Source organism: Tamandua tetradactyla, chromosome 4, assembly GCF_023851605.1.
Source record: "Tamandua tetradactyla isolate mTamTet1 chromosome 4, mTamTet1.pri, whole genome shotgun sequence".
NCBI lineage: Eukaryota > Metazoa > Chordata > Mammalia > Pilosa > Myrmecophagidae > Tamandua > Tamandua tetradactyla.
The window spans coordinates 121,209,885-121,235,772 of NC_135330.1; the positions used below are offsets into that span (position 1 = coordinate 121,209,885).

General features: G+C 34.7%; 1 long non-coding RNA gene across 1 annotated transcript; it reads right to left on the reverse strand.

The window, feature by feature from the left end:
• Nucleotides 1–11,497: 11,497 nt before the first annotated feature.
• Nucleotides 11,498–25,068, reverse strand: LOC143679316 (uncharacterized). The gene is made up of 4 exons (XR_013173647.1): nucleotides 24,839–25,068; nucleotides 24,370–24,405; nucleotides 21,972–22,075; nucleotides 11,498–11,617 (listed from the first exon to the last, which is right to left on the reverse strand). It is a non-coding gene; the product is annotated as an uncharacterized LOC143679316 (long non-coding RNA).
• Between the last annotated feature and the right edge of the window lie 820 nt (nucleotides 25,069–25,888).

Here is a 25,888-nt window from a genome sequence, read left to right on the forward strand (position 1 = left end):
TGACATTACCATAATGATATAAAAGGAAGCAACTCGACTGATTTTTTCTGAAAAACATTATTCATTCAATTCTTTTCAATGATTTCTTCATTAATTCTAGGATATTTTGCCAGCACTACTATTTACAAAGTATAGGGGCAGATGCTAGAGATTCAGAAATAAAATGCAAGAATTCTTTCTAAAGAATTTCAGAGTGTTATTATGGGAGACAGCAATTATACAGAGAGTTACCATATATTTTGATAAGTGTTATGCAAATGAAGGCACTGAGAACTAAGGAAGAATTATGTAAGTATTTCACCTCAGCCAGGGGCTGTCAGGGAATGCTTCCCTAAGGAGTTAATTAGAATTGATACTTGAATGAGTAGGAGCTAGTCAGGTAAAGAAAAGTGAAAGAGAGTTCATGTGTGAGGACTGAATACAGGAAGAGGAAAGAATAATATTAGATACCAAGTTAAATCAATAGATAACTTTTTGTTTGTGAGATGCAATTAAGAAGCAGAGGCTGCATCTCACAGGGACTTAAGGACATACAAAATAATTGATCTCCTTTATCTCGAAGACAGTACAAAGTTATCAAGCTTTTTATTTTTATTTATTTGTGTTTTTTATTTTTATTTTGTTTTTTTTCCCATCATCAAGTTTTTTAAACAGAAAAATGATGTTTTTCATTTTGGATGATAAATTTAGGGAAACAAATTTTTGCTGATGACATTATTAGATTACAGATAGTAGCCTAGATTGCATTCACTGACCTGGGGTGATATGGAGGAGATGGAAGAGTAATTTGTAACTGACTGGATAAAAAGAAAGAGAAGAGTAGTCAAGGTTTCTTCTAAGGAGAATACTATATTGAATATCATTAAATATGGTGGTGAATTTAGTGTGGGAAATAGATTTGGAAAATGTGAAAAATAAGCTGACTTTTATTTTGGACAAATGAATTACTGATACATAAGTGTGAATTTTAATCTGGACCTCAGACATAGTTTGTTTTGGATTCATTATTTAAAGAGAAAGCATAAATAAATTCAAACGAATATAAACATACAATCACAGTACTCAGTCATATTTCAGCAACAGAAATAAATAGACCATTGTCGGAGCAATCTACTCGATTTACTTTTTGGACTTACACATACAGAGGCTTTATTAATCGTGTAGAGAGACATAAGGCTTCCCTTCTTTTCCTTTCTTCCATTTCTTCCTTACTTCTTTCTACTCTTTCTTTTTCTTTTCCCTTTCTGTGTGTTATCAGACTCAAGACACTCAATGAAGAATATATCATGAAAGCCTTATGCCGCGTGACCCTAGAGAGCTATGGGTTCCTCATGCTCTAAGTAGGCTTCATGAAATACTGTCAAAATAAATTATTTCATGCACAGTATTGTTCGTTTTGTAAGTCTTTTCTAACTTAGACTGCTGTATATCCTCAGGGACCATGAATACATTTAATTCTAATTATTAAGTACTTTCATCACTGTTTTTATTTTTACATTCTTTGGACTGTTTTTAGGTCTATTTGTAGCATTCAATTAATTGTAGGTTATGAAATGCTGTCTTGAAAGATAATTGTGATTTGTTCATTCTTAAGTAAAAATGGAACTACGTGCTCAGATATTATTTATAAATATTTCACTCACATTCTAGCTCTTATTAATCCTTCTGATAATGAATTTGTGAGGAGAGATAGCTAAAAACACTTGGAGGGACAATGCCTCTTGAAACAAAAGAAAATAAGAGTGGTTATACAGTTAAAATAAGCAATTGAAAACTAATACTATGAAGCAAATAATACTGGATTCATAGTAAATGCAGAGAAAAAAATTGACTAGTAAACTGTCATTAGGATTAAGAGATTATAAACAGGCAATCTGATAAATGTGTTTTAATTCCTGGAAACATTTTTTTAAGTATCTTTAATACAGGACTTTCAGAGACTTCATTATCTGAAGCATTTTTGAAGATGATTCCAATAAATCTCCTTGAAGAACTATGAAGAAATTTGAATTGTGTTATTCTGATGTTCTTATTATTCTAGTTATCCAGTTTACATATGTTTCATGTTTTTATGTTATACATTTCTGAAAAATAAAGCTTCAATATTCCACATCTGGTGATTAGTGTCTGTGATTATTATTTCATTTTACTAATGTTAATCCACTGTTCATGATCTGTGTCTATGCATGGTGTCACAATTTTGATGATTATAACTTGTAGGTGAATAACTAAAAATCATAATAACTATAAAAATTCTTGTTCATATGGTTCATACAGCTTTTAAAATGATTTTCCTGCAATAAATATAAACTTATCCAATACAAGGCTCCTTCGTTAGATCGATTCAAAGCATTAACCTCAGGGACAAAGATATGTGTGTGGTGGTACAGAAAAACAGAGCTGGGCATGTGGCATGGCTTAGGATGTTAGGAAATATTGCCATGAAAACTGATTTTGGAGCTATATAGAAGAAGCCATATATGCGAAGAACAAAAATTAAAATTACCAGAAAGAACAATATATGCAACAAAAGACCCTAGATTTTGTTTACTATGCACACGATTAGTTTACCAAAACTAAAACAAACATAGTTTACAAAAAACAACCAATTTGTCCCACATAATAGAGGCAATAATTCATGGATCTGCACAACGACTCCCATATTTGGAATTTTTATTCCACTCCTGAACATTAGTATTTATTGACAAACAAGGTTTGAGGGAAATATTGAGAAGATGTTAAAACATGCCCTATCAGAAATTGTTGAAGAAAACAAAATAGCAACTTCATAAAATAGAATGTCTTGGGGACATACTTTACCGTCATAAATACTTGCATTATAAAAGAAGGAAGAACTTAAAGTCCTGACTGTATACCTGGAGGAACCAGAAAAAGAAGAGCAAACTAAACCCAAAGCAAACAGAAGGGAAAGAAATAAGAAAGAGTAGAGCAGAAACAAATCAAATTGTGCATAAAAAAGAATAAAAGTTAGTTCTTTGAGAAGATCGATAAAATTGGAAAACCCTTAGCTATACTAAGAAATTAGAAATACACTTCTAGATAATCTGTAGATTAGAGAATAACATGGGAAGTTAAAAAGTATAGAATTGAACTGAATGAAAATGCAACATATCAAAATTTGTAGGACATTTATAGTAGTGCTGTGAGGTAAATTTATAACACACAATACTAATAAAAAAATCAAACAGGAATCTCACTACAGACCCTACAGGCATCATAAAGAAAATAAAAGACTCCTACAAACAACTCTACACATATAAATTTGACAACTTACATGAAATGAACAGTTTCTCAAAAACACAAACTGCCTCAACCCACTCTATATGAAAGATCATTGGAGTAGGCCTATAAATATTAAGCAACTCCCTCAAAATAAGTCACCAGGCCCAGATAGTTTCATAATTCTACCAAATATTTAGGACAGAATTAACGACTCTACATGATCTCTTCTAAAAAAAATGAGAAAAGAAAGTAACACTTTCCTTTTCATTTTAAAAAGCTAGTGTTACACAAACAGCAACATCGTGGAATAGGATGATACAAAAAAATGAAAAAGAAAAAAAACACAGACCATTATTCCTCATTAATACTGTTGCAAAAAGTTCCTATCCATATATTAACAAATACAATTCAGCAATCTATACAAATAATTATACACCATGAACAGCTCAGGTTTTTTGACCTGAGTGGTTCTATATTTGGGTATCAATTAGTGTATTCCATTATATAACAGATGAGAAAAGTAAAACATGATTATAGCAAGCAATGAAGAAAAAGAATTTGATAACACTTAAAATTCATTCACAAAAATAGGAGTAGAGTGGAACCTTCTCAACTTGATAAAGGGCACTTACTAAAAACTACAGCTAACATTATATTTAATGGTGCAAGGCTGAGTGCTTTCCCCCTAATACTGGGGGCAAGACTGGGATGTCTACTCTTACTTCTCTTATTTCACACAGTTATTAGTCAGGGTTCTCTAGGGAAACAACTGATTATCTATAATCCATTTATATAATACAATGCATGTAATAATACATTTTTATGGTATAATGTACATATCATGAGTTTTTAATAGGAATTGGCTTATGCACCAATTGGGATGGGTAAATCCAAAATCCATAGCAGGCCACAAGCTGGGAACTCTGATGAAGGATTTCAATGAATTCCCCAGGAGAAGTTGTCAGCTGCAGTATGAAAGGAAATCCTCTCTTCTGTCTGCTGAAATCATCACTTCTCATTTATAAGCCTTCACCTGATTGGATGAGACTTCTCTCATTGTTGAAGGTAATCCCCTCAGTCAATTGTAAATGTAATCAGCCACAGATGCAATCACCTTACTGATGATTTAAGTCCAGGAAATACACTCACAGTAACAATCAGGTCAGTGCTTGCTTGACCAAACCACTGGACCCTATAACCTGGCCAAGTTGACACATGAACTCAACCTCACTCAGAGAGATTGAAATTCTAGCCAAGAAAATTTTACTGCCAATAAGGCAAGAACGGAAATAAAAGGAAGAGATGAAATTGTCACTTGACATTGTGAATGCCAAAATTTTTTATATAGAAAATCCCAAGGAACCACCAAATAGGCAAAAAAAAACAACAACAAACAAAACCCTCTGCTTTTTAAAGCAGTGCAATTCAGCAAGGTTGCAGAATAGTAACTAATATACAAAAATCAATTGTGTTTCTTCATATTAGCAGTGAACATGTGTACATGGAAATTTAGGATTTTGAGCATTCACACTGATTAACAAATGAAATACTTAGGTGTAGACCTCACAAGTGTCCACAGAAGTTTGTGTGCTGAAACCTACAAAGTGCTGAAGTAATAACTAAAGAAATTGTAAATAAAGGTAGAGAGGTACTGTGCTTATTGGTTGGAAGACTGAATATGATTAGGTTTACCACAATTCCTGTCAATATGCAGCAATCTTTTTATGGGTATAGATGACATTATGCTAAAATTTACACGGAAAGACAAAGGAACTAAATAACTAAACCATTTTGTAAAGGTATATTGTGGGAGGAATCATTCTACCTGCTTTAAAAAGTTATTATACAGATACATAAATACAGATTGTGCGGTATTCGTGGAAGACCAAACACACAAACCAGTGGAATAGAAAAGAGAAATCAGAAATAGGTACACACAAATATTCCCAACTTATTTTATGACAGAGATGCAAAATTAACGCAAATGATGCTGGAATGATTGGATGACCATAGACAAGAAATTAAACCTCAACTTAAATTAAAAATTAAGCCTCAACTTAAATCTCACATCTTACACAGATATTAATCCAAAATGGAACATGGAATTAAATGTAAGACAAAAATATAAAACTTTTAGAAATAAATAATAGGAGAAAATGTTTCAAAACTAGGACTAGCAAAGAATATTTTTACTTGACACTAAAAGTCTGATGCATTAAAGGAAATAAACTATGAACTGGATTTGTTTTGTGAAAGACTATTAAGAGGATTAAAATACAGGCAACACAGTGGGGGTATTATTTGCAAATCAAATACTCAACAAATGATTCATAGCTAGGTCTAAGCTCTAAACTCAGCAATAGAAAACCAAAAAACTTAGTTGGAAAATTATTAAAAGTGATGAAAATGAAAAAATGGCCAATAAACCCACAGATAGTCCTAGATCACTAATCATTGCAGTAAATCAAATCAAAACCACAGTGAGATACCACTTTTTATTCACTAGCATGGCTAAAATTAAAAAAAAAAAGACAGACAATAACAAGTGTTGGTGAAGACGTAGAGAAATTGGAACCCTCATAGACTGCTAGTGGGAATGCAGTTCTGCAATAGCCACTTTGGAAAACAGTGTGCTAATTCCCTGAAATTTTAAAGATCATGTTACCCTACAGGTGGGGAGGGCCAAAAATTCCACACCTCTGTATATACTCAAAAGAAATGAAAATATATCTCCGTGTAAAACTTTGTACACAACTGTTCATAATAGCATTATTCATAATAGTCAAAAAGTGGAACAACCCCTATGCCTGACAAGTCATGAATGGATATCCCTACTATGGTATATCATTGGGCTATAATAAGAGTAAATGTTGACACATGGATGATCCTTGAAAATATTATGTAAGTGAAATCAGTCACAAAAGACTACTTACAGTAGGATTTTTTGTGCATGAAACGTCCATAAGAGACAAACTTATACAGAAATAGATTAGCAGCTTCCTAGGGCTGGGTTGGGGGATGGGAGTGGCCGCTAATGGGTATAGGGTTTCTTATTACAATGCTGAACATGTTCTAACATTTGAGTGTAATGACTGTTGCATAATTGTGTCAATAGATTAAAGAACTACTAAATTGTAAACTTTCACATGGTAAATTGTGTTGTAGGTGGATTATAGCTTCCTAAAGCCATTAAAAAAGTAAGGTATGTTACAGAAATTTATAATAGTATTGCAGTTAGAGTTTAAAACAAAAATGAAAAAAATGACTGTATGTGTGTAAATCCAATCCTAAAAATTATTTTGTTAGTTGATGTATATATGCATAGTCTTATGCCAATATTTTACTGTTTTGATTTTACTGTCATTACAGTAATTCTTAAACTCAGATAATGTGAGCTCTCCATTTTATTTATCTTTTTTCCAAAAGTTTTTTTTTAATTGTTTCTAGGCTTTTCGCATTCCTATAAAATTAGTAATGTGTAATTTTCTTAGTTTGTAAAGTCTTTGTGTAGTTTTATCAGTTTTATTGTCATAAAATTGCAGAATTTTACCTATTTCTCTATTCTATGGAAAAGTTGTACAATAATTGTGCTATTTATTTCTTAAATATTTGATAGAATTTATCATTGAAAGTATCTCTAACTGGTGATTTTTTTGTCAGAAGGTTCTTGGTAGTGAGCTCAATAAATTCAAAAATTATAGAGTATTTGTGAGATGTTATCGTGTATAAATTTAAATGTTAGTTTAAATAGTTATGTTCTTTTATGAAAGTTACTAAATCTATTGGCTTAGAATCTTTTGCATTGTTGTTTGATTATCAATTTACTATTTTATAGGAACTGGAGTGAAATTCCTTCTTTCACTCAAGATATTGGTAATTTGCATTTTCTTTTTCTCCTTTATTTTCTTTAAACAAAGAATTAGCTTAGGGCTTTTTTAAAATTAATTTATTCTACAGTTTGTTAGATTTCTATCTCTTATTTTCCTCTTTTCTGTATTATTGCCCATTTTCCTCTTTCTTGGTTTAAGCTTGTTCTTAGTTATTTATCTTCTTAAGGTAAAAGTTTATATCTTTGATTTTAAACTTTTCTCTTTTATGATATAAGCATTTCAAGTAATAAATTTCCAATTGGAACAATCTAGATGATTTGAAATTTTTCATATTAATTTTCATTGTCATGTTCAATTATGATGTGTGTAAGTGAAATACATTTTCATTTTAACTTTCTTGGGTTTGCTGAATTTCTTGGAACAGTGATTTTATATTTTTCAGAAAATTTGAGATTTTTCAGTAAATATCTCTGGAAATATTTTTCCTCTTTATTTTCTCTCCCTTCTGCTCTCCCTTGGCATGTCATTGTATGTAAATTAAACATTTTCATTGTTCCTGAGACCACTAAACTTCTTTTCATTTTATTCCATCAAATGTTTTCTCTTCTTTTCTCAGATTCAACCATTTATGATGATGTAATTTAAATTTCATTGACCTTTCTCTACAGTCTTCTAACTGCTATTAAGCCCCTATTGTGGTTTTTTTTTAATTCCAATAATATAGTATTAGTTAATATTTATAATAAAGTTTCCACTTTTCTGGGGACATTCCCTGTTTATTATTATTATTATATTTCTTTCAAAGTCTTTTCACATGTTTAAAATAGCTTCCTTAATGTCCTTGTTGTGAATAACAACTCTGAATCATCTCAATATCTATTTGTATTGCCTGCTTCTTCTTGATTATGCTCAAAATTTTCTTGCTTTTTAAATATCTAATTGTTGTTTTTTTAGGTCTTGTGGACCTTGTTATAATGTTTTTTAGGTCTTCTGGATAACATAATTTAGGAAATTTTCATTATGACAGCTTCAATTAAAGGATGTTCATTTTTTTTTCTTTCTAACTTAAATTATTGGCATTTGCTTTGTGTTCCTTGAGACTTGGATTTACTCTTTATCAATGCTATCAATTTCAAATTTGATCTTATTTCTAAATAATGGTTCTTGGTTCAGTGTATGGTACCTGCTCCTAAGGTAAGAAAGGATTTTCTACCCTAGTTCTGGTATGACTCTTATGTCATCCAACTCTTTTTAGATCTCAGTTTATAGCAGGTGAACTCTGCTAAGCTTTACAGAATCTTTCTTGATCCTTTACAGAACAGTCTTTGGCAAGGGGCCCCAATTAATCCCTGTGTTGAATTTCGGTGTTTCAACTTCGTGCAGTTCCTTCCCCTCTGATATTCTGCTCCATAAATTCCAACTGATAGAGAAAGCCCTGATTCTGATTTCCATCTATTCAGCTAAGTGAGACTGTCCATCTTCATGTGATCCTCACCCCACGCCAGGAAAGCCAGGGTGATTATGGAGCCTACCTTTCATAGCCTCCTTCTCTCAAGGTTTATACCCCTGTGCAACTTGTTGACTAAATCCTGATATTACCTTACATATTTTGTCCAGTTTTTCAATCGATTAAAGTGGGAGGTGAATCTGCTACAAGTAGTTTTCTCAGGGATTGAAACAGAAGTCCCACCGTGATGAATCTTAGAAGTTTTAAGGGAAATTTCTGCAAGCACTATCTTATGGGTTTATACTTTTAGGAAACAACAAAAAAAATCTGCATTTCATTCACCTAGAAATGTGCTCTGTCTCAGCGACTTGCTCTTTTCTCTTTGTTTTTTGGGCTTTTTCAGTTATCCTTCAGTGGCCTTGCAGGGACCCACCCCCACCCCCACCTCCAATCTGCTCATTCCTTTCTGAATCTTTACAACTTCCAATGCTGTTCTTTTCTTCATATTCTGTGATTCATTGAGGACTCAATTAATCTTATTTTCCTTATGACTACAAAAGCTGAGTACCGGGCTTCTGCCACCCTCTGTTCTAGGTGTGGGTATGTGTTAGGTCAAAAACTAGCTAAAAATGTTTAGGGATATTGTCAAATAAATTCTCACATCACTGAATACTTGATTGCTAATAGCAACTCTGAATGTTATCTCTAAGTGTCCTTCCAACACAACCGCTTTCATCTAACTTCACCACCACCTCTCCGTGCCTAGGAGCGGTTCTATATGTTTCCCAGTGGGGTAGCTGGCATCCTGCCACAGTACTTCCTGTGGCCACAGCAAGCATCCTCATTGTAAATAGTACTTCTTCAGGGAAATCTTTTGGGACTTCTCTAACTAGATTTAGTTTCTTATTATAAATTCCCATAACACTTTGTTTTCTCTGAAGCTCTCATCACAGTTAAAGATGTCCCTTTACCACAGTGAATCTTTGATGGATAACTATCTCATTTACTCGACTTTAAACTAAATAATAACAAGGCTGTAGGATGTTGTTGACAACCATTTAATACTCAGTGTTGGCTCTGTACCTGACATATAGATCAAACATGATCCCTAAATGTGTGAACGGGTAAGTATCGGTAAATATGAGTAAATGTATTAGAGCACATAAATAACTTCTAAGCCCAGACAGTGCTCCTAAACTTTGATGTGCATAATAATATCCTAGAGAGTTTATTAAAACAAAACAAACATATTTCTGAGTCTTACTCCCAGAGTCTTATTTCTAATGGATTTCCAGGGGACATTGTGCTGCTTTCAGTCTGCAGACCAAGATTGAAGTGGCACAGATATACAGTACATTTAAGAGTCTTTTATTCTATGATGTGAACATTATCTGAGGAAAAACAGCATATTTGAAATCCTTAGTCAGTGATAGAGATTGGATGAAATTTGTGAAATCCTATTAAACTTAGGCTGTAATCCAAGCAAACAATGGATAGATATTGCAATATAGGAAATAATGGAGTCAGCGTTTCAACTCCAACATGTAAGGATCTTGAAAGTCATTACTCCCATTCTCACAAGAAAAAAGGTGAACAAACTGAAAACCAATGACTTTTCTTGGGCCAATCAAGGAATTCAGGTTGCATGGCAAATGGCCACCCTGAACTCAGGAGAGACAGGTGAATGCAGAGTAACACAGCTGAGATCAGATTCCCTGGAGCATAAACTGCTAAAACTATCAAACTGGTAGGAATACTTAAATGTTGTTTTTGTTGAATTGCTAGGGACTGAGTGCAGACTAGCTTGAGAGTGGAGCCCAATCTTAGGGGACCTAAAACTTTCATGTTTTTACCTACAGAAATCCCAACAGATTCTCATGGTGAAGAGTCAAGAAAAATCCCCTGGTAGGAGGAGAGGGTAAGTACCTATTTTGGAATATACTGAGAGCATTCTGTATAACGAAAGCCTGCAAGCCATGGGAAAAGATATTATCAGAGTCTTATCAGATATAGAGGAAGGGAAATTACCCAACTCCAACTTTCCTGTCTTACCTGAAGGGGAAAAAAAGTTGAGATTTGGTAAAGATCACAGCCCAAGGACTCAGTCCCACAAAAAGAATACCATAAAATCATAGCGTGCTTCCTCTCCTTATACCTACTGCCACATCAATGAGGCTTCAGTATAATGATAATTAATAATAGCTAAAAGAGCTGCAAAACACAGGCTTGATTTAAGCAGGAGTTCTTAGAAGACTTTAGGCAACAGAGCAGAAAAATACACTGGATTTAGAGGAAATTTTTGCCTCTGACACCTATAATACAGCGAACACTAAACACAGCCTAACTTCTAGCCAGAAAAAACCACAAAACTTCACACTACAGAACTATTTACCTCAGTTTTTATTAGCCAATATATTTATGTCCACTTTCTAACAAAAAAAAAATACTGGAGATGGTAAAACACAGAGAGACAAAGCAAGTATCAAAACTAGAATCAGATATGGCAGAGATTTTGGAATTATTGGATAAATCATATAAAATAACTATGACTAATATGCTAAGGACTCTAATGGATAAAGTAGACATGAAGAACTGATGGGTAATGTAAGCAGAGAATGGAAATTCTAGAAAGAATTTTTAAAAATGCTAGAAATCAAAACATTGTAACAGAAATGAAGAGTGCCTTTGATTGATTCATCAGTGGACTGGACACAGTCATGGAAAGAGACAGTGAGACTGAAGATTCCTTACTAAAATGAAGCAGTGAAATTGCCCTCTACCCTGAAAATAATATGAACTTTCAAAAATAAAACTCAGAATATTATAAAATATTTCATTGTATTCCATCCTCCTATAAAATCATAAAGCTTGGTACTTTTTTTTCCTTTGGCATGGCATTTTATGTTCAAGTAAATTTCATATAATTCCCTGCATTAATCAGGATGTTTTATAGCTTTGCAACACCATATTGCTTTCTTCTCCAAGAAGCAACAGTTCCACTTGGCTTTACATTGCAAATCTTGAAGTTGCAGGACTTGTCCCATACCTCATGCCATTGCGGAAGTCTTCTTGAACTCCATCCAGATTAAATATCCTCCTAAAAATGAGATTTTCAAATACTTGTCAGTGGTGCTCCTTCTTTTCCTTTCTTCCCTCCACCCCAATGGAAACCCAAGGAAAGAAAACTGGGCAGTTCTTGAAGTGGAGAGCAGGCTGACATCCAACCAGCCAAATCTCCCCTTTAAATTCCTTGAAAAACCCGTTTCACCATATAACTCACATCATACACTCATTGTTACGTTACCCTCTTCAACAAAACTTTAAACTCTTCTGGGCACCAAGAGTATGCATTTTTTTCATCTTTGTACCCCAGGTGGTTAATAAGTTGCATAGTAATCAGTGTTAGTTGGAGTAAATGGAAGAGAGTTATGATAAATCTGAATTTAAAGTCCCTAAAATAGTAGTAGGAGATAAAATTAATAAGCACTAGGGATTAGTCATCACTACCTCCCACCACACACTGAAGAACATGTTCCAGGTCGTAGTCATATGGAATACAGGAGGGGTCTTTGAAAGACCTTTATGAAAATAAAACATACACATAGAAATGGAATAAAGTGTAAGTGATGTTCAAAAGCATTACCCAAATTATTTCTTAAATGACTAATTCAGCCCAAAACAGATAAATTAAAATATAAATTTAAATATTAAAGACCATGAATAGATAATAAAGGTCTATTTTTGTAACTCACAATCTGGAAATGCCTTTCCTTTCCCTGGTATTACCAGGATATTACATATGAAACAAAATCTGCTTTATAAAAATGAGATAAATGAGAAAAAGTAAAATTTGGGAAGGTTTAAAAGGGAATGAAGAGTATTGGTGGCTTAAAAGATTTGCTCCCCTTCTCCTGGAGAACTGCCTGAAACAACAGTACCAGAACCTCCGTTTTGATAACTGTGGTTACAAACTCTGACTTGGTATACTACAAAGCGTCTGGTACAAACTTGAAAAAGCAGTGTTAGAATTTTTTTAAAAAGTAAGAAACCCAAGTAGTTCAGAGTATGAAAAAACTAAATATTTTATTTCAGTGGGTTTATTAGATGCAGGATTGAAACTGTCTGATTTTATGTTTGGCATAAACATCAAACATACCTACTACATTTTTGGCATAAACTATTAAAGAATTATTTGAAGGGGGACTTCATAGTTTCAACACTAGACTAATAAGTGAAAGGAAAAAGAAATAAAAATATCGAAAAGAAAGGGAGGCATACCAACTATGAAGTGAGCAAGTTCCCTGAATTAGAACTATAAATAATAGCCTGGCTGACTGAATCTAGGAAATCAGGACTAATTTTCCCAGTGTTTAGGAACTTTACATTGTAACAGGGTGGCTATGAGCACAGCCACTGGAGCCACACTGTCCACATTTACGTCCTAGCTTTACCAACCTTTGTGACCCTGGACAAACTGCCTAATCTCTCTATGCCTCAGTTTCCTCATTCCTAAAATAGAGAAGCATAAAAGTACTTCATGGGGGTAAGTGTAAGGTTTAACTGAGTTAATATGGAATTTATATATGTACAGCACTTAGAACATACCTGGTATATAATAAATATATAAATGTTTTTTTTAATGAGATAAATATATTATTTGCTAAATCTGGAAACTTACACAAGTGTTGTCATGCATTAAAGTTACTCGGTTTAGAAACCATTCTTCTACAGTCCTTCTCAGTTCAGGGAAAACGAATTTGAATTAGCCATCTTTGTTACTATTCAAAATTACTTGATGGTATTCTGAGTTAGTTGACTACATATGATATTTTAAGAAGATCTTCAAAAATATAACTTTATTTCACTTTGAATGATGCAACCAGTGCTTCATTTATGATTTTTCATACATATACTTACATTAAAAGTAAATGGGAGGCGGGCCATGGTGGCTCAGCAGGTAGAGTTCTTGCCTGCCATGCCAGAGACCCAGGTTCAATTCTCAGTGCCTGCCCATGCAAAAAAAAAAAAAAAAAAAAAAAAAAGAAGAAGAAGAAAGCAAATGGTATCTCTGAACTCCTTGGAAAAAAATGGTTGATTACCAGCTGAGAAAAGATAGGAAAAAGATGAGCCTGGAACTTGCTGTTTTGACAGAAAAGAAGGAAGTGCTTCAAAATGATAGCTTGGGGCTACCTTAAGACTAGCAAACCCAGCTAGTGTTTACCCCCTTGTTTGCAATAAGGCCGCTACTAGATCGAGGCCTCCTGGCATCCCAGAGAAGATCCTTAAGCAAATAAAACTGTCTGTAGGGGATGAAAGCATCCCAATGCTAGTCCATGAATAACCCCTAACTGCAAGCACGTTTTCAGCCCTAAATCTTATAAACATATTTTTGTATCCCTCTATACCCTACCTCTCAATACCTATTACTGCTGAATGGCAAAGGCCCAAAAATAAAACTCCCGCACAACTCAGACAGTACTGCCCCAAAAGTTTCAAAATAATCCCAATATCTTTAAAAATACCTTAACATTAGATCTTTCTGGCCTCCAAATGCCCAAAGTATAGTCTTGCTGTATGTTAGTTTTGCAAACTAAAATATTCTTAATATAAAAGCAAATTTTATTTGCTGCAATCCTTGCTAACTGGATGGATATGGAACGTCACAGAAAGGTTTATGAAAGTGAATCTTATAGTCATTACTGACTACAAGTCCTGAATGGATGTGGAAAGTTGTGAAAAATTTAAGAAAGTAAGTAAATTTTGTTTGAGTCACTGCTGATTATAAGAAGTTATAGAGAGTTTATAAAAATAAATTCTGTCTGTCACAATCAATGCTGTTTTCTGTTAAACTGCTCTCAATAAAAAGTTATAAAAAGTTTTTCCTAACCATCTGAATACTCCATCTAAAAATAACAATATTATATCATGTCAAAATAATATTCTTTAATATTTATGTTAACCTTTTCATCCTTTATTTCAGAAGCTGAGTCTTCTCACTTTTAAAGAAAGTCTGTTACAAAAGATTTCAACTTGTAAAAGTAAAGTGCTAAAATAGTTTAACTTATTACCCTTAAAAAGTGTTTAAGAAATATTAAAATGATAGAAAGAAATTTTTTAGTCTTCTGTTAGCCAAATTTGCATGGGTGAAATAATATTATTCATATATTTAGAAGTTATTTGAAATCCCTAAAAACTTAACAATGTTCAACGTTCTCATGGAACTATGAGAACACTGAACATGAACATTGAACAAAATTCTCATTATTCATGTTAAATCATAATACTGATGTGTAATGCTAAACGACCAAATTTACTTGTCAGTTATACTACTTGAAGCATCTCTAAAAGCATGGGTGATCAGCTGTAAGTCAAAATTTCATCTTCAACAAAAATCTGTAAAGGAGAAACAAGGCAACTATACAAACTTTGTCCTACCTGTTAATTAACCTAATCTTAGTAAATGTGTAAAAGTAAAGCAAAACAAAACTTCTGCTATAGTTGTAATTAATAGCTCCAATATGAAACAACTGTCAAATATTACTTCTAAAAATAAATTCACTTAAAATGCTTTTGAAAAATGAAAGCTTTGGGTGGTATGATGGTGGCTCAGTGGCAGAATTCTCACCTGCCATGCTGGAGACCCAGGTTCAATTCCTGGTGTCTACCCATGCAAAAAAAAAAAAGAGAGAAAGTTTAAAGTGTAAGCTCTTACAACAATCACATTTACTCCTAAGCTTTAACTGTTATTTCTAAATGCTGAAATGCTTTGCTCTTTGTATAACCTAGTAGTTCCCTAGAAGTAACTGTGTAACACTGAACACTCAGAGTTATAGTTCTCCAGCTCTAAAGTCAGCATTACTCCATATAGCGACATGTGAAGGATGCTGAGCTAGCTAAGAGTGAAATAAAAATAATACTGTTTAGATTCTAAAACTTCAACTTCTGTGTGAGACCAAAAACAAGGCCAGAGTATTTTAAGCAACAATAAATAAATAAATAAAAGCTATATATATATATATATATATATATATATTTGCAAAGTTCCTTAAACTAAAAAAAAAAAAAGAAAAAGAAAAAACATAAATAAATAAATAAAACTATTAAACTTTTCCACCTGGGGAATTTCTTCTATTCTCTTAAGCAATGAGGGATGCCAATTTAATAAGCCAAAGCTCTGCCCTACCTCAGAAAGCAAACTAATTGCCCTTACTTGAGCTCAAGAACTAGGAAAGGGGAAAGTTCTGTGCCTTCTCAGTCCTGCTTGCTCATGCCACAGTGTAGAAAGAGTGACACTTTCTTCCAACTAAACACCACCAAGAAGTACTCTAATTCTTAAATGCTGTGCTCTTACCAACAAAAAGCAGTGGTAATTCATTGCCCTGGCCATCAGAAAAATAATACTAACATCTTTCAAGGAAATAACTGGACTGACATGGTAGCCAAAGCAGCAACCCAATCAATAAGGGACCTTATAAGCCTCATTCCCGCACCCCTTAACTTGCTACATGTGCACTCTTATTCTCCAGTTAATCAGGAAGAAGGCACCCAATAAAAATTCACTCTTGAATCTGGAAGATGGTCATTTCTTTCCCTCTTCCTCAGTCTCCCTTGGCTGATAATCTCCTAAATCCACTCACTTCTATCCTCCTCTTGCAATTAATAGGCCCTTACTTTTTAAGCTTCTCACCAGCCTGGAAGCCTTTCACACAAAACCAATCAATACTGATGTAAGGATTTTCAGCCATTCCAACTGCCCCTCTGGATTCCTCCAATCTCAGCTTAAATGAGACAGCCAGAAAGTTCTAAGCCCTATCAGGCAGGGCCTATACCCCATGATAAGCCAGAAGCAGCTACAGAAGACAGACTGTCTTCCATCAGCACCCCTTCAGATTAAGGGGTGAGACCTCTCTGAGACATAATTCCAAGCACGCTAGAACAGGGAGAAAGGGAGGAGAAAACAAAAACATGAAGGAGCCCTTGATCAGAGACCATTAATCAAGGTCAAGAGGAGCCATGTCCTGGGCGAACAACGTGCCCCGAGGTTACCCACTTACAGGAAACCCCAGGCAGCAGCCAACCCAACTGCAGCAAACAACTCCCACCTGCGTGAGCCATCTATGGAGAAGGGTGGAGCCAAATGATCCCCACCCAAATGAGTCATCACCGGAGAAGGGTAGAGCCAACCAACCCACCCTACCACCAGGCATCACCCCCGAGAGATGGCAGGGTAGAAGAAAAACACTGAGCAAGGAAGGCAGGGAAATAGGTAGAACTAATCTATAAAAGCAAACGACCCCACACTGCTTGTTGCCTCTCACCCCCCTCATTTCTGACTTTGTGAGACTGCCCATATGTCCTCCTACTTGAGTTCTCAATTAGTTTTCTGCCTGATTATTCTAAAAAAAAATTTAAAAAAAAGACAGCTATATGCCACAAGGGTGTAGGAGCAAAATCTGGGACAATTTGAATGCAAACATAATCAAGTAGAATAATATGTTGAAACCTTTCAAAAATAGATATTCATGAGCCCTTAGAGATAATAAATTATACATATATATATATATATATATGAATGAACGAATAAATGAATGAATGAATAAGAGGAGGGAAAGGCTCTTCATCACAGTATAGTGCTGAGTGCTGACTGTAGCACTAAATGTAGGCTAGATTGGGAGAAATAATACTACAACATAGTAAAAAATTGTTCAGATAAGAATCAATTATGGATGCTAATTCTAAGAGGACGTTTTGATGAAGAGAGATATTTTCAGTATTAAAGGGTTTCCCACATGCTGCTTATTAATTTAATGGGAAAATGGTAATTATATGGTGGATAAATTGTACACCTTGAAATGGTGATCAAAATCAACATCACAAAGGTGGGGAAGTGCACATCATGCCCACTTGTGATAATGTCATTATACAGGATCACCTCACCTACTCTTTAAAATACTCCCTGACAGTGCATAATTCAAACCCAATTATGAGAAAATATCAAACAAGGGAAGTATTTTTTCAAAAGAAAAAGTAAGGCTAAATAAATATTAATGATTGAATAAGGCTAAGTTTTATGACTATTAAGTGCAGTAGTTGAGCCTGCATGCTGTATTGGAGGTAAAATAAAATAAATGCTATAAAGAATATTTGGGGATTAATTGACAAATTTAGAATATAGAAAACTGACTACATCTACATGTTATTGGCTATTAATGTTAACTGTCAAAGCAGACAATTAAATGAGTAAAACTTTCCTGCTTTTAAGCAGAAGGAATGGGAGCTTTAGATGGGGCATGACTGTTTCAATGCAAATATTTTTAAAACTCAAGTTAACATATGCAGACAGTTAAAAGCAATCAAATAGTACAGAAGTGTCACCACAGTTTCGACAAAAGATGCATCAAAACGTTTTATCCTGAATGCATGGGTAGTTTAGTGGTTAGAATGCCCACCTTTCACGTGGGAGACCCCAGTTCGATTCCCAGATCACGCACAGAAAAAAAAAAAAAGAAGAAGTTTTATCCTTGGAAGTAATAGAAAACCTGAATTGGTCATCTGAGCCAGCCAGATGCACAAGAAGACAGGGCAAGAGGAGGAAACTGGCCATGCTGAGGCCTGGAGACTGCAGTTCAATATGGTTGTGACATTGGGGGGCTGGGGCTATGGCAAGAGCAAATGCTGGGAAGGTAAGAAGCTATAATAAACTAGATTAAGACTTTTGAATCTTATCCTATATAGACAATAAGTGAACACTGAAATGTTCTGCACAGGACAATTGCCATATTTAGCTTTGAATTTTTGAAAAGGTCGCTCTGGTCACATTGTAGGAAATGAATTAGACTTAGAATAGATAAATAAAGACATTTCAGATCCCAAGGAGCTTGGGGGGTGGCCATGGAAGCAGAGAGACATGGTTGATTTGAGAAACTGAGTGGACAGGACTTGTATTTGGAGGGGAAGGAATGAGTCAGGTCTCTGGCTAGGGCAGCTGGAAGGATAATAGGATAACTCTCTGAGAAGTGGAATACCAATGGGGACCCATTATGGAGAAAATGAATCAATTTAGTATGCAAAGGGTTGAATTCCATCTATTTGCATGAGTAGGCATTTCCTACAGAGAGTCAGACACGTGGATTTGGAGCTCATGTGAAATAGTTGAGTTGGAAATGTTCATTTGGGGGTCAGCCACATTGGGATTTGTTACATGGGAAGAAGAGGATGTAAGAAGCATGTCGTGATTAATAACTCACATTCAGAGTCAGGCTTCCTGGATTTGAGTCCTGACCTACCCTCCAAGAATGTTTGGGGGAAATCATTTAACGCCTTTTTTTTTTTTTTCTCCTTTATTTGTAAATGGTCGATAATGATATCAAATGTTAACGAATAGTCAAAGAATCACTACAAGTAAAGGGCATTGGAAAGTCCCCAGTACAAAGTAGATGTTCCAATTATATTAACTTTTCCTATAACTATTAGTAGGATTATTATGAATACAATTATAAAAAAATTAAAATCTTGATATTTAACACTATTTAAGTAATAGACATGGAAAGAGGCACTCACAAAGAAGACTGAGAGCAAGCAAGAAAAACATCCAGGGATGGAAGAAGAAAACAAAGAAAAATAATCAGAAAATAATCTAAAATATGAAGTCTCATATAAGAAGGAAAATGGGAAAGGATATTTAAGATGGAGGGAATAACATCATAGTTGGCAAGATGAAATTACTCCATAAGATTCATTCACTAGAGGGATGAACATGTTACTCTCCTAATGTTTTAAATTAGGAAAGGAGAAAAATATATGCACATAGGTTAGTGTCAAGAGAGTTTACAAGGAGCCATGATCTTTCCTCTACATTCTATTTTTTTCCAAGTTAATTTGGAATTGTTTTCGAATGACTGGATTTTACCTACACAAGGTAGAGTATTTTACAGTTGCTGGCAGTGGAGATGACTTCTTCCAAATGAGGAACTTGTTTTATATTTCATTTTTAAATCAATACATCAGCTTATGAGTGGGAATTGAATCCACCTAACTATATCAGCATGAACACGGGTTTCTTATTTTAGGTGCATAAAGGGACTATTGTTATTCTTCTGAGAAACATCATGCTGTGCAGATTTTCCGTGTATGTTTTAGAAGCATATGGGGTATGCTGTTAGCGCTGTTGTGGTGCAAAGTCAGATTTACTTTGTAAATGCTATAACTGGCCATTTAAATGGGTTTGGGGTGGATGTGGATGTTGGGGGTGTTGCAGAGATAATAAGGGGGCTTTGATGAATTAAGCATATGTGTTCCTGTGGGGTGATGGAAATAGAATAGTGTCATAATGGAATTTCAACCCTGCAGCTGTATTTCACCTAAAACATTCTGTTCATAGGATTTTTCTTTTTAGGCTTCTGACTAGCTGAGAGGAATATAGAACATAAATTTCTCTGAGACAGAAACTCTAATTTTCACTGAATAAAGTCTTCATATATAGCTATATATAATAAATAAACATTTTTGCTTTTAAAAGAGTTAGGCATCTTATCTAGCAGTATTTTATGTAACAATGCTAAGAATATTTTAGCATGCGTAATGATCCTTTTAATATACAGAGAATCATATGCAGTGGTATAGCGCTTGTTTTCCACATAAAATACCAAAAAGCATTTTTCTATTTCCTATTCCCTAATACAAGCTGTTGTGCAGGATTATAACCACTTGATATTTTAATGCTTATGTTATAAACTATGAAGACTTGTCTTGAGGGATTTAGTTAAATGTGTGCATTATTTCAGTTATCTGAGGAGTAAATCGCCATTGATTAAAATAATTTTAAAAATTAACTATCACTGCCTAATAAGAAATGTCATTATGGAATATCAGAATCAGCCCCCTTCCCCATTAAAGCTAGCCCTCAGATGAACTGAGATAGTTTGATTACTCCCAGGCCTTAACTCCTTTTGCCGAAGAGGTTTGTCCATCCCTACTTACTGCACATTCCCACTTGACTCAAAGACCTTCCCCTCATTATATTGTCAGGCTTTGCTATTGCTTTCTCTTGCCAATAAACATGTGAGGAAGTGACTTAAGCCGCTTCTGAGAATAAGCTTTAAGAGCCATAGTGTGTTTCTGCCAGTCCTTTTGCAATTTGCTCTCCATCAAGGGAGTGGCTTGTCCCATATGGGGGCTTCTTCTCTAATATGGATTCTGAAATGAAAACAAAACATGGAGCAAGAGGAGAGCGCCGAGCTTGTAACATGAGCAAGGCATAGACCTTTGTCCTCTAAACCATTGTGACTTCTTACTACAGCAAAGCTGACTAATACAGTAAGTCTTGTTAAAGACTCTATTTTGTCTTGAAAGCAAATCAATAGGAGTTTGAGATTAGGGGCCATTATTTCACAATAAGCTTCTCTAAAGTAGTGGCTGAATTTGATTTATATTTGAATCCCTAAGGCACAATATGCAGCCTGGCACATAATAGGTAACCAATAATTACCCTTTGACCAATGGAATGATTCACTGAAGGAATGAATGATTGAATGAGTGAATAGATAACATATCCAGGGGAAAGAATATTATATTTGGTTCTTGAGATTCAATAAGAAATGAGTACCCTCAAAGAATCATTTGAAGCTCAAGGAAAATTTTGTGAAATACTAATATAAACCGAAAACAGTACAAGGATGAAATTAGGAGACTCACCATGGGTTTAATTAGAGACTTAGCATAGGAAAGGATAGGAAAGAGAATTTCCAAACCGAGCACATTCTTGCAATTAATTCCCTGCTGCTACAGGAATGACATGCCCCTAATGGGGGCAGCTTTCAGGTTTTTAAATGATGGCGCCCTTAGACTTGAACACTTGTAACACCCAATCACTATGTGAATTTGACATATTTTTTTCTTTGCACCACAGAAACTTCATCTAGATTCTTCTTTTTTTACCTCCTTAAATGGTTCACAATATTATCTTTGAAACACATTGACTAAAATGATAGGAATACATGGAAAAAGTTCATATATTACTTGTGACGTTTGTTTCTGAAATGGGTATTTTCTGAATATCACATTTAAGATATACATTCCCCTTTTTCTATATGCTTCAAATTAATTATAAGTGGCAAATATCTTTAAAATATGGCCTATTTTCACATATTTTCTATCTCAATCAAGTGTGTAGAAAATTGTGTCATTGCACATGTTCTCTGAAATTAGATGAATATTGGAATTTTCACTCAGTTGGGTGACTAACATTGTTTTGCATCCCAGAAAATTCAAAATATTGTTTTGCATTTGAGAAAATAGCCCTTGTATTTTTTATCTACATTGTCTGCTTCAGTAAAGGCTGTCATACTGGTTGGTTTTTCACTTCAAATTGTCAGCTGCAGAGAAATCCACATTAAACTATCCAAACTACAAAGCGAGGAAAAATAATTAAAGCTCTCTGACACTAAACTTACCATGTAGTCTTTAATTCGTGAAATGACAAATATTAGCCTCTTCCTTGATCTCTGCCATCTAGAACTCCCAGTGGAGAAAGCAATTGGCTTCATTCCTGAAGCTTCTGTGAAGACAGGCAAGCTGTAAAATGCACTATTTTATCAGAATACTTCAGAGATTTTAAGTGTACACACCTCATTGATTATCTGTTTTCTGATGAGGCTGGCTGGAGTTTAGAAGCCTCCGTAGAAAAAGAGTCTTATTCTCTGGGAAATAAGATCATGGACTGTCAGCTCGGAAAAAAAAACAAAATAGTGTGTTTTGGAAAAAAACAAAATAATTCCTGGAAATATGGGAATTTTCAGAAAACATTCAGAAGACTGAGTTTGGAAAAAACTTAAAGTACATATCTTTACTGGGGTTCAGCACTGCAATTTTGAAATAAGAACAATAAACCTGAGTTTTAAAGTAGAAGTGATAACCAAGAAAGTTTTGAGCATATCACCATAATTTTATTCTAAAATGTAGAAATAATTATCTATGCAAAGCTGTCCTTTTTTTTAGTTTAGGGCCTATGTATAGCTATAGTAAATTTTCCATTACAAAATTATGGACTTGTTGCATTTTCTATTCCATTTAGCAAAAATTTGTTATGATATAACTGTCATTTATCTCTCTACATAAATATATTTCAAATATATTCTTGAAGATTAAATGATCAACACTGAAATATTTTAATATTCTAATATTCTTTGAACTCATATGGTATTTGGATGTATATAGAAAGCCAGACATAGCCTTATTATTGCTTGTTTATGGTCCTCATGAAATAGTAATTAGCAAGCATTTTCACTTACATGTGAGAAAGACAATTTACATTTTTATTTTGAAGTGCTTTAATTATAATAAATTATTGACCTTTTATTTATACTGCGTTGTTTTGTTAATTCAAAATATTAATCTTCTAAATGTCTTCTGTGTTTTATATCTTTATGAAATTATATAAAAAAGATAAACATGTAATATAAAATATCAATGATGATGAACATATGGGAATATTTTCCCTGCCAAGAATAATAATCTTTTTCAAACACGGTCACCATTTTAGAGGCTTGTTCTCCATTGCATCTTTATCGGCCTTTCAACATCAACCTATGACAACTGAGAGCATGAATATTCAAAAAGGACATGAAGACATAAATCACACTTTTTTTCTATAACTCATTATACAATGTTTTAAAGATTAAGAGTTTTAAATGACCTTATTCTACATGCATATAGCAAAAAAAGAGGTCTAACAGATTTCAAATATCAAAATATTGTCGACAACTTGATATTCACAAGTAGAGGTATGAATAAATTAAACATATTATATACATGCAGGCACTTAACTCTGTGGAGAAAATGTACTTTAAAATACATAGAGGAATGAATTAGTTATAAAGTATTTAAGCCTTTTCCATTTTGTAAAGGATATCAGCTTGTACCAAGCTTTTAAACACTTATGTGAGATTTTGTGATTTTTCTTTTTAAATTTTAATTTCTATTGTGATTTTTGTAGAATTCCAGGTGGGCTTTACTTTTTTCTTTAGGCTTATGAGTGTTTTGAATATTTCTACAATGATCCTGACTTTATTATGTCACAAAGAAAATATAGTAACTGTGATGAAGTATTGTAAGTAACTGAAAGTGCAATGCTGACATCAACAGTCACCTTAAATTTCAGAGGTGAATTGGCCTATGAGGATATTTAGAATAAATTATTCTAAAATGTATGAAATATGTTTGATTTGAAAATGAAAATAACTGCTATTCAGAGTCATTATGGTTCATTATGAAAATGAGAACATTGTAATATGTTTTTGTGATATTGAAGTCCATCTGCAAGTTCTCTCTCATCTCAACTCTTATAATACTTTATTTGGAATACTTTTAAGAAATTAATCATATTTACTCTTCCATTCTACACATTAATGTACTAATATTTTCTTTCCCATTAGATTGTAACTTATTGAGAATGGTGTAGTGGTCAGAACCTGGCTCTGAATTTCAACTGTATTCATAGCCTTAACTAATCCAATTCTTACTTGGATTTGGAAGACGGAGGCTGGGGTTAAAAGGTGGGAGTAGTCCAAAAAATGAGATTTAAGATGATATGGATCATTTTATGCATCTTTTCCTCTACTTTTTAAAATCCATTCAAAGACTATTTTGCATTTATCTTAAGAAATTCAAGATTTATGACAGTAGTATAGGGAATAGCACAAATACAAAAACTAACATTATTCAATACAAAATTGGTCTGTTGTGATTTTGAAATGAATCATGTTTGAAAAGCTCTAAGAAGTTACAATTGTCTAATTAATATAAAATAAAATCCTCTGTGTGCACAGTATTATAAAAATGAAGGCTTCTCACCTGCCATGCCCGAGACCCGGGTTCGATTCCTGGTCCCTAGAGTGCCAAAAAAAAAAAAAAAAAATAGAAGGAGAAGTTTGCATTGGTGCATGGCCTTAAATCTGTAAAGCCAGACTTCTGGGAAGCTGATGGAATAAGATCAGCAGAGCTCACACTCCTCCACCACGATACAACCAGTGAACAGGCAGAAAACTACCAAAGCAGTAGCTATAGAGTCCGGATGACCAAGAAAAGGATCTTTGCATTATATAAGGAAAACCTGGATGGAAAAACAGAAAAACTCAGACTGATATGTTGGAGTGAGTGTACTCACAACCACCTCTGAGGTCTGCCACTGTGTAACAGCTGGATAAGGCAGCCAAAAAGCGGCATGTCCCTATAAGGGAGAGGTGGGGAAGGCCTTCCCCCCAATCCTGCAGTATCCCTGTGCAGGAGCCAATGACTCATTTTAGAGACCCTGTGGTCATACCCGTGCCAGTGCCCATCCTGGAGGTAGGTACTAAGGGTGCTTGGACTTGGGCAGAGACTGGGAAGCCCTGCCTTGGGAAGGAGAGAAGAATACAGAGCAGAACTGATCCAACAATTGGCTGGCAAGAGAGCTGCTGTGCCTCTTGTTGTCTTGTACAGGGGCTCAGTGTGCTCATCACATACACATGTGGAGAGGTGGGGGCGAGGGGGCTGCATTGCAATGCCAAGCACCTTTCCCTACACTCCAGAAGCAGTGTTGCTGGCCAGTGATAAGCAAAGCACTGCTGAGCTAATTGCTCGCTTGTGATGTCAGCCCTGCAGCCCTGCAGCCAGACATATCACAGCTACAAGTTGCAATCTTTCCCCTGGTGCACAATACCCATCTCCTGGCGTCAGAGCCACAGGCTTCCAGCATGCCAAGGGGACCTGCAGCCTTGACTGGATTTTCACCTGGTCTGGCCCCTGCCCAGTGGGCTCTCACAGCTGGGGAGAGGCAGGGTTGTGGAGAGGAGGTGGCCCAAAAGCACCATCTACTGGGAAGACTGGGAAAGTGAAGTATGACAAACTACTTCTATGACCAGTGTCCAACAGACTTCTGAAAAGGACTGCACAACCTGAGTTAGGCCCTTGCCTTGTTTTGCCTGGAAATTACTGACAAACCAAAGGCTAAAGGAGAGTGTGCTAGTTTACAACTGTTATGTACCCCAGAAAAAAACATGCTATTTTAATCAACCTAATCTTGTGAGCCAGACCTATTTTTTAGGTGGAATCTTTTGATTAAGTAGTTTCTATGGAAATATGACACTCCAAATTGTGGTTGTGACCTTTTGATTAGCTTATTTCCATAAGAGTGTGGCCTCACATGTTCAAGGTGGGTCTTGATTAGTTTATTGGACCTTTAAAAGGGAAAACATTTTGGAGAAAGCTCAGATATAGACATTTGGAGATGTCAGCCATGTGCCTTCCCAGCTGACAGAAATTCTGGACACCATCAGGCCCTTTCTTTGGAGTCAAGGTATCTTTCTCTGGATGCCTTAGTTTGGACATTTTT